The following is a 7,634-nucleotide window of genomic DNA, read 5'->3' as shown; positions in this document are numbered from 1 at the left end:
TGATAAGATATGGCTTTGTGCATTCAAGAAATATCAAGCTTAAAAAATGGATTTGGTCATACTTTCTTGCATTGAATAATAATTGCTGTTGTAAGTACCATATTACTGTGTATTTTAATAAATTAATGATCATGCATTATCGTTAAGTCTTTGTCATTCGAGGATATTTATTTTTATTTGTCATTCCCTTGTAAAAATGTATGAAATTTCTGTTAAACTTAATGGTGAAGAAAAGGGGCCGCAAAAATAAAGCTATTGAAGATCGCATATAATTTATTTTACTGCTGCCCCCCAATTGAGATAGCGTTATGGATTCGGTATACTCTGCTATAATATTGCTGTAATTATGTTAAGCTATGTAGGGTGTAAGGGGTTCGATTTCATTCAGGCTTTTATATAGGCCTACAATTAAATTTCACCATTGGTGGAGATGGGTGGTTTCCAGTGAATGACAGTTGCATCAACCACTGCCCTTTCTCTTTCCCCACACTTGGTAAGGTCCCGGTCGCGAACTGTTGCACATGTGGTTGTGGCTCAGTTTTAGGCCGGATGCCCACCTTCCTGATGCCAACCCTTTGTGGAGGGATATAATCACTACTGTGTGTTTCTGTGGTGGTTGGTAGAGTGGTGTGTTGTGTGAATTTGAAGAGGAATGTGTTGGGCCAAACAAACACTGTATAGTGTAACATGAGGCGAAATATCATGTCTAGTATTGACACCAATGTAAATGTACAAAGTGCTGCAGGTGCAGTAACCTATCTCTATAAATATCCTCCCAACAACACTATACAGGGTGTCCGACAAGTCCCCGTACCCCTACGTCAAAACATTATATTGTACAGTGGAGTACTATGTATCCAGGGTATCTATATATACACAGAGTTCTATCCACCTCCAAATCCTCTGACATCTTGCGGAGCATCTCAGGAGGTACGGTATGTTTCAAAAGGCTTCCTCCGCACTTTGGTGCAATTCTGCATTAGTCGTGTACTGGCGTTCAGTACATGGGACTTGATTACTACCCATAATGAGTTGTCTGGCATGGTAAGGTCCGTGTTCCTTAGTTGACATTTCCATGGGGCTGGAGATGTTGGTGAGCCATGCCCAATCCAGCAGCCTCGAAATTGTTCATCAAGAAACTCGCGCACCTGAATAGCAATGTCCTGCTGTAACCACACATGATCCATGATTCTCTTGTCTTGGAGCTGAGGTATTAACCAAGTTCGTAACATGTGCAAAGAAGAATTTCCATTCACATACCCTCAAAATAATATGTCCGAACAGGTGATGTGATGACATCCCAGCCCATACTGTAACATGAGGCGGGTTCCTTTCTAACTCTTGCACATAGTGGGATTTTCCTTAGACCATAAAACCACATTCCTCCTCTGCGAACTGTGATGTATCGCACTCTTGAGCGAGACACGGCATTAGGAAATTGTTCCAAAAAGCACGGTAGGCTCAAGTCGCCGCTCAATATCATTGTCAGATAATTCATTCACATGCATCGGTCTAAATTCTTTCATTTTAAAATCTCTTTTAATGTGGTCATGCATTGTTGACTGCGGTAATTGAAATTCAGCTACTGGTTTGTGAAATGATTTAATTGGAGACTCCTCATTTGATTGAGCAACGGTGGCACACGTTTCTTCCTGCATTTTCTGACGTCCACTACACGGCCTGTCTTTGACCCTGCCTGGAGCAAAAGCACGTTTCTTCCAATCAAGCAGTGTAGCTTTATGAAAGGGGGGGGGGCTGTAAACGCACTTATTATTTCTGTCATTGTTTGCCCTGTCTGTGGTCGTTCGTGCACCCACACACACGCCGCTAATCTCTCCTCAACAGCGTAACTGTGTCCACTTACAGAAGCTCTTGGTTCACAGTTGAAATAAGCCTGACAACAACGCACTTTGAGAGCTTCAAAGCAGGGATGACAATACAACAACTATTTAATCCCCCAGTTATACAAACTCACCAGTCCATGTCATAATGAAACAAAATAATAATATGAAACTAGTGGTACGGAAACTTCTTGGACATCTTGTAGATATTCAAACCAAAACATGAAATATTATTTGCTATTTCCCCAAAGCCAGATATGAAACAAAGTTAAAACCTAACCTATGAACGGGTACCCAAAAATAACTGGGCGTAATTCACTGCACTGGCCGCTTCTGTATTTCGGACTTCTCTCTCTAGTTGGGTCAGTAAGCCAATTGCCAAGACTTGAGACTGTAGTAGCGAGCCCCTGTGACCATTTTTGTGTAGCGTGTTTTTCGACCTCTTCGATTTTTGTGGTTTTGTGAATGGTGAACAAAGTCTTTTGAGGCGGTTGTGTGAGAGTGTTTGGTTGAAACAGCCTGATTTGTGGCAGAGTGTTGATAGGTTCTTCCATCATGACAATGCTCCAACTCACACAGTCATTTCCGTGTGTGACGTTTTGGCAAAAAACGCATGACACCACTTCTTCACCCAGCCTACTCACTAGATCTCACGCCTTGTGATTTCATTTTCTTTTCCTGGGTGAGAAGGGAGCAGAAAGGGACACGTTATGCAGACATTCTGGAGGTGAAAAGAGAATTCAAGGCAATTCAGAATATCAATTCACCAAGTCATTGTTTCATAGGAACACCTACGAAATAACATGTAGGAAGGCGAAGAGGATCATGATTACAACCCTCTCCGGTTGCCCGGGTGTGGTGTACGAGCCCTCTCCATCTTTGCCTGTCCACGAACCACTGTTCTCTTGTAATCTTCTCCTAGTCTCGTCCTCTCTCTTTGACATCTTTCTTCACTAGATCGATCCATTTTTCTCTGGGTCTGCCCTGTAGTCTTTTTCCTTTTACTTCTCTTTCATATGCTCTTCTTGCAGTCCCTGTTGTACTCATCCTTCTTACATGGCCAAACCACTTCGGTCTTGCTTTCTGGATCCTTTGTACTGTAGTAGGGAGTCTCGGACTTCTTTTATTTGTGTTACTGATCTTGTCATTCCTGGTCTTCTGTTTCATGGTGCGAAGGAACTTCATTTCTGCAGCTTGTAGTTTTGAGTTGTCTTGTCTCGTTAACATGGTAGTTTCCAGCTATACGTGGGATGGGTGTGTAATATGGTTTATATAATGTCATCTTACCTTTCAGTGGTACTTGTTTATCCCACAGTAGTTGTCTTACTTGGTGGTAAAACTGACTTGCTTTGCTAATTCGACTGTCCACCTCATATTTTGCAAGCATATGTTTTGATACCCTCGTACTATCCAATTATATTTAAACTTTGGACCACTGTTCAGTTTGGTACTTTATACATTCCTAGAAATAAAAGAACATACATCTGTAATTAATTTAAAATTCCTATACATGGATTATTTATTGATGAAATCATATCCAATAACTAATGTTTTTTGGGTTATTGTAGGTCAGCCAGTCTCCTCTCAGTTGCCCGCATAATGGACTTGGAACGTCCACATTGGTGTGAAGTTTTAAATTCATAGTGAGTACTTGCAAAATTCTAAGTCATCAAAAACCTTCTGTAATGAGCAGAACCCCACTGTCGGCTGCCCTGAAAATGGTTTTCCGTGGTTTCCTATCTTCACAGCCGGCAAATGCCGGGGTTGTACCTTAATTATGGCCATGGTCGCTTCCTTCCTACTCCCAGCCCTTTTCTATCCCATCGTCACCATAAGAACTATCTGATGCTATTAAAAACTATTTAAAATAGTAAGTGTTTGGTCCACCTTGTCAGTACACTTTTTATAATTGACAATTATTTATTGAAACATGTTTCAGGAACATAGTACATTCCCTTCATCGGTGAAGTCCAATCAATCAAAGAATAAAAACAATATAACACTGTCTTTTGTTTAGCCCAAAATTTGAAGGAGTATTGTATCATAATTCACCACACCAATCAATAAACAGACATCAGTTAAATATTATGAAAATTATCATTATATAAAATTTTAATATTTTTATGATGTCTGAGAATACCTAAATATATTTAAGATCTTCAAGTTTCATCTTTTTCTTCTTTTTTTATTTTTTTATTTAAATGATTAAATACTAGTTTATACAACGGGTTCTAATCTGTACTTCCTTCGTTTAAACTTGATTCAAAGTGATTTTTTTTTTTAGCAAGATAAATTTCTAAACTTTCTAAAACATTGATGAATTTTCCTTTTTTTTTTTTTTTTTGACCGAATGTATTAATTCCATGTTATTAGAAATGTCTGATAATTTATGATTCTTTTCAACGATATTTTCTCCCATTGCCGAATATCTTTTATGTTTTACTGCATTAACACGTTCCTTATACCTTGTAGCCATACTTCTTCCAGACTGTCCTATGTATCGTTGCGTAATGATTGGCATGTCATTTTGTAAATTCCTGACTTATTAAATATACATTTACTCTCAATTTTATCTGAATTGAAAATTATCTTATTAGTATTATTATCAGTTTTGTATGCAATATTGACGTTCCTTTTTCTGAAAATTTCAGCCAGTTGATAAGACTGCTGGGTTTATTTTCACTTTATTTATCATTCTATTAATAAATTTTCTGAAGTATCCTTTGTTACGAGCAAAAGTTATGTGGAGCATCCACATTGGTGTGAAGTTTTAAATTCATGGTGAGTACTTGCAAAATTCTAAGTCATCAAAAACCTTCTGTAATGAGCAGAACCCCACTGCCGAATATCTTTTATGTTTTACTGCATTAACACGTTTCTTATACCTTGTAGCCATACTTCTTCCAGACTGTCCTATGTATCGTTGCGTAATGATTGGCATGTCATTTTGTAAATTCCTGACTTATTAAATATACATTTACTCTCAATTTTATCTGAATTGAAAATTATCTTATTAGTATTATTCATCTCTCTGTTATAATTCTTCTTAGACATAGGTATATTCATAGCTCTATTAATTAAGCTGTAAAATGTTTATCTGGATGATTGGAGTCGTTTCTGATAATAGTATATTTCTGAAAATTTGAAATTCGAAATGACTAAAATTTCTAGTAACTGTTAAATCCAGATAACTCAAAATTCCATCATTCTTAGATTCCACACTAAAATGCCCTTGTTTATCCAAAGTATCCATCTATTTTATTATATTCCATGAGTATGTTCACTGAAGCCAGTGAACCCATTGCTAGGCCTTTAGATTGTTTGTAAATTTTGTTGTCAAAAATTTTCCAAAGTGAATTTTAGTAATGTTAACAATTCTTCAGTTTCCACCTTACTTAATTTGCTGTGTTGCATTAAATTCCTTTCTTACTATTTTTATAGATTCTACGATAGAAATGTTGGAGTACATATCTTTGATATCCAAACTGTGTATCCTGTAGTTGTCGGTTAGTTCAGTGTTTTTTATTCTTTTACAAAAGTCAACAGTATTAATTAGGTGCGCCTGGCTATTAAACTTATAGTGTTCTTTTAAAAATCTTTGTATAAATTTGGCTGTCTTATATACCGTACTATTTCTAAATTTAACTATTGGTCTAATTGGAATTTTTTTGTTTGTCAAATTTTGGTAGCACCCTTAAAGTAGGTATCTCTGGGCTCATCTTAATTAGACAGTATCATTGGAGTAAAAAAAAAAAAAGTTGTGTTATTGAGAATTTGTGTCATGACAAGGTGGGCCAAACACTTAGTATTTTAAATAGCTTTAGACAAGTTAGTACAGGATCAGATCAGATACCAATTATGGTTAAGTTTATCAACATTTTTTTTTTTTTTTTTGCTAGTGGCTTTATGTTGCACCGACACAGATAGGTCTTATGGCTACGATGGGATAGGAAAGGGCTAGGAGTTGGAATGAAGCGGCCATGGCCTTAATTAAGGATGTAAAAATGAGAAACCACAGAAAACCATCTTCAGGGCTGCCGACAGTGGGGTTAGAACCCACTATCTCCCAGATGCGAGCTCACAGCTGCACACTCCTAACCGCACGGCACAATAAGACCTATCTCTGTTGGTGTGGTGTAAAGCAAATGGTAAAAATAAAAATAAAAGTAATGGACAGTGCATTAGACATTCCTAGAAGTAGAACAACACACATCTGGTGTATGGTGTAAAATTCCCTTACATAGATCTTTTGGTTTATTATAGGCCAGCAGGTCTTCTGTCGGTTGCCAGCAGAATGGACTTCGAACCTCCAGATTGGTGTTTTAATATTATGGTGTGTACTTGTATATTGTATTTTATAAAACATTAAGAAACTTCAGTAGTGGTAGTCCCTAATACGTTCATGGCTGCCGTTATCGTGGTACCGTAATACTTTCTTTGTGTAATAGAGTTTATTTCTGTGTCCTTATCCATTTTGGAGTATCATTTGAATTATTTCAATAATATTTCTGTGCAAGGGAGCCAAGATGAGTTTTTCGCCTGCAGTGCAATTTGACTTAGCGTATACGTCATGAGAAGTAATAAAGTGGGGTCGAGGAAAGAATGTTTTGTTCGGTCTTAGATATTCAGTAACATTCCTACGACAGATAAATACGTTTTTGAACATTTCTGACAAAATTGCTGCGCGGTAAAATCCATGTTATTGCTGTATGAACAGTCGCTGTACACCGTACCTAGCCAGTGCAGTAGCACAGATTGTTTGAGTCTTCTGCAGAATTCCACGAAGTATTGCTCAAGATACAAACCTGGCTGTAGTGGACACTCTCTACAGTAGAACATGCAGTCCTGCCGCTGCATCCCTTGCTTCTGCAATCTACGCCCATTTTCCTTAGCCACACATTTACTGGCAAAATGTGAAAATGTGTTCCTGTAGACGGTGTGATAGATCGTGGGTACCTATGAGATGATGAACCTGCAAACTCGCTCTTCTCCGTTGACATCGCAGAAAATTCTGCCGAATTGTAACGACTACAGAGATAGTAACTAACAATTAACCCTTTCCCCTTCAAGCTCTCAAACTGTCAGCCATATTTACCCCACTATGCACACACTTCTTTTAAAATTACATGGAAGTCACACCAATAAAATTTGTAAACTTGAGTATTTATCACTTCTTATCACTGCAAGTAAGTCATGTCTCTTAACCAGAGGGGTTCAATTTAAAAAAAAAAAACATATGTGGAAACAAAGTTACAAGTTTCAGATTTTGAAAGTTTTGTAGTAATTCTGAGAAATGGTGTTCATTGCACAAGTTTGTGACTGATGTTAGAAGAAAGGTCATAGGCTATTATTGTTTACTAGCATTGTAAATATCAAGATTCTGTGTGCATTAGATCCAAGAATAGATTAAATTGTGTAAAGTGATGTATCACTGAAAAATGTCAGCCATTTTTGCATAAAACATACATTTCCTACTGGAGGTGGTGGATTATTATCATTGTCATCTACACTCTCTGATTCAGACAAAGAAACATCATCACTTGAATAATTGTCAACATATTTCGTGATATCATTGTCAGCTAAATGAACTCTCTTCGCCATGAACTATATCTAACACTTCACTAACACTATGCACCCAATTATGAACTAACAAGTAAGCTAAATATAATGTCTGTGATACTGCTGAATTTCACTACATAATATCACCAACAAAAAGAGAGAGAGAGACCGAGCTCGATAGCTGCAGTCGCTTAAGTGCGGCCAGTATTCGGGAGATAGTGGTTTCAAACCCCA

This window comes from Anabrus simplex, chromosome 10 (genome assembly GCF_040414725.1).
Source record: "Anabrus simplex isolate iqAnaSimp1 chromosome 10, ASM4041472v1, whole genome shotgun sequence".
Classification (NCBI taxonomy): domain Eukaryota; kingdom Metazoa; phylum Arthropoda; class Insecta; order Orthoptera; family Tettigoniidae; genus Anabrus; species Anabrus simplex.
This window is presented reverse-complemented; position numbering follows the sequence as displayed.